Source organism: Elephantulus edwardii, unplaced genomic scaffold (genome assembly GCF_000299155.1).
Source record: "Elephantulus edwardii isolate Elephantulus edwardi_28Jun2011 unplaced genomic scaffold, EleEdw1.0 scaffold00111, whole genome shotgun sequence".
NCBI lineage: Eukaryota > Metazoa > Chordata > Mammalia > Macroscelidea > Macroscelididae > Elephantulus > Elephantulus edwardii.
In genome coordinates this window covers 4,352,415-4,355,330 of record NW_006399861.1, presented here as the reverse complement: position 1 = coordinate 4,355,330, position 2,916 = coordinate 4,352,415, and the positions used below count along the sequence as shown (strand labels likewise).

The window sequence follows — 2,916 nt, the reverse complement described above, 5'->3', positions numbered from 1 at the left end:
CTGATTATCAGTCCCATTTTACAGCAGTGGCACCATGCAGTATTTGTCCTTTTGCAACTGAGATATTTCACTCAGCATAATGTCCTCCAGGGTCACCCATTTTGAATAATATTGTATGAGTTCCTTGTTTTTTAATGCAGCATAGTGTTACATTGTATAAATATACTACAGCTTCTCTATACATTCATTTGTTGATGGGCACCTGGGTTGTGAACAAAGCTGCAATAAACATGGGTGTGCATATAACTGCTTGGATGTCAGTTATGGTCTCTTTGGGATATAATCCCAGTAGTGGAATTGCTGGGCCAAATGGTATTTCTATTTGCAATTAAACATAGGCCTTCTTCTCTCCATCAGGCCTAATCAAAGTGTTGGCCTTAGCTATATCAATGTCAAAGAGCTTCTTTTAAGCTTGTTTAATTTGGTGCTTGTTGGCCTTGATATCCATAATGTACACAAGTGTATTGTTATCTTCTATCTTCTTCATGGCTTGACTCAGTGGTCAGGGGAAATTTGATGATGGCATAGTGGACAAGCTTGTTTCTCCTGGGGATGCTTTTACGAGGTTATATGGACTGTCTTCGGAGTCTCAGTGTCTTAGGCTGCCGGAAGGTGGGGATCTTCTTTTGCTTTTTTTTTTGGCTGTGGATGCCCTTCAGGACTGCCTTCTTGGCCTTTAATGCCTTTGCTTTGACTTCAGTTTTGGAAACGGCAGGGGCTTCCTTCTTTGCTTTCGGCATCATCTCCGTATAAAGGGAGATGTAACATTTTTTTTTTAAGTTTATTATTTTTTTGTGTGTACTGTCAAATCAGATCTGACTGGTACAGGAGGAGATTGTCCCTCCTTCTCCAGCAGAGCATCTGGTGGATTTGAATAATGCACTTCTGGGATTGCAGTACAGCTTCTTGCCACCAGGCCACCAGAGCTTGCCAATGAGATGCAACATTTTTAAGAAAAAAGAATATACTCTAACAAACATTAATGTCTGACTTACAGTATATAAATGTTTTTGATATGCTGTTCGCTTGCAACATATTAGGAAAATCTGACTTCATCACAGGTCAAATAGACTCAAACAGATTATATATAACAAGTCAGTCTAACGCTTACATAAGAATTACATGAGCAAAACAACTATGAGATATCATCTCACCCCAGTCAGAATAGCAAAATTTAACAGAACAGCAAGCAACAAATACTGGCAAGGTTGTGGAGAAACTGGAACCCTTATTCACTGTTAGTGGAAGTGTAAAAATTACGCAAAAATTATGCAACCACTGTGGAAGGTGGTGTGGCGTTTTCTCAAAAAAATTGTAAATAGAGATACCATTTGACCCAGCAATTCCACTACTGGGTATATACCCCAAAGAGACCATAACTGCCACCCAAGCAGATATATGCACACACATGTTTATCGCAGTTTTGTTCACAATAGCAAAGAGTTGGAAACAATCTAAGTGTCCATCAACAAACGAATGGATAGAGAAGCTGTGGTATATTCACACAATGGAATTCTACACTGCATTAAAAAACAAGGAACTCACACAATATTATTCAAAATGGTTGACTCTGGAGGACATTATGCTGAGTGAAGTATCCTGGTCACAAAAGGACAAATACTGCATGGTGCCACTGTTGTAAAACAGGACTGACATTGGGGTTTGGGGGAGACTGAGAAAGATGGGTTCAATAATGTATACTGCATTGAAACAGATGAGAGATAAAACTGTATAAAAGGGATATATTATTAGGTACTATTGTCATCACAGGAGTCCAGATGAAGGCTGCATAGTGAAGTGGACCTGGGGGAAGGGATTGTAAAACAATGGGGCACTTTTCTTTTACTTTTCAAAGAGAAGAGTTGTACTGGGGGGAGGGGTGGGCAAGGAAAAGAGTGCAACAATGAATGAATGGAAAGCCAAAGGCTTTTCCGACAGCCAGCAGTCTGAATTGGGAATTCTAGCTCCCTAATGACCTTGCTTGTTGAAAGTGAGGAAGACTTAAAAATGCTTGCTGTAGACCAGCAATGACTATAGCCTTCAATGTGGATTACATCTCAACATCAGAAAGACAAAAATCTTTACCACCAGGGCCATAGGCAACATGAAGACAGATGTAGAAAAGATTAAAGTTGTCTACAATTTAATCTTGCTTGGATCAAAAATCTATAGCTTTGGCATCGATAGTCAAGAGATCTGAAAAGACTTATTGCATTGGGAGAGTCTATCAAGGGCCTCGCCACAGTACTGAGGAACACTGATGCCAGTTTGAAGAATAAAGTGCATCTGATTCAAGCTACAGTCTTTTCAATTACTTGCTATGTGTCTTAGCTGGACAGTGACTAAGGATGACAGAAGAAGAGTCAATGCCCATTGAGTTAGTGTTGGAGAAGAGTACTAAATACAGACTGTCAAAAGAACCAATAGGTATGTCTTACAGTAGGTGCAACCAGTGTGCTTCCTCTCACATACTTTTGAGATATTGTTGGAAGGCATTAGTCCTTAGAAAGGTGGATCAAAGAGAGAAAGATGTTCAATTAAAATGGATAGTTCAATGAAAGAGAGGAAGACCTTCAATCACTCCAAAAATGGGCTCAAGTATGCAGACATGATGAGGATGGCGTAGGATAGAAAAGGGTTCAGATTTGATGTTCACAGGGTCACTATGAGTTGTTCTTGATTCAATGGCACAAAACAACAACAAACTTAGAGAATAAATTTCTGATTATATAAAGCCACAACTGATAGCACTTATGGCATCTGTTAATAGCAGCACAAAATAATGAAGGTTGTGTTGTCATAACAATAGCGGTTAATAGCCAAGCCTGTCAAAAAAGACTACTTACACCCATGTTTATTGCAGCTTTGTTTACAATAGCAAAGAGTTGGAAGCAGCCTAAGGGCCCATCAACAAAC

The 2,916-nt window shown here is 39.4% G+C and overlaps 1 protein-coding gene across 1 annotated transcript in view; it reads right to left on the bottom strand.

Annotated features, from left to right (window-relative positions):
- DOPEY1 (dopey family member 1) overlaps window positions 1–2,916 on the bottom strand; it is a 161,728-nt gene that overhangs the window by 157,662 nt on the left and 1,150 nt on the right. The gene's annotated exons all lie outside the window — the stretch shown is intronic.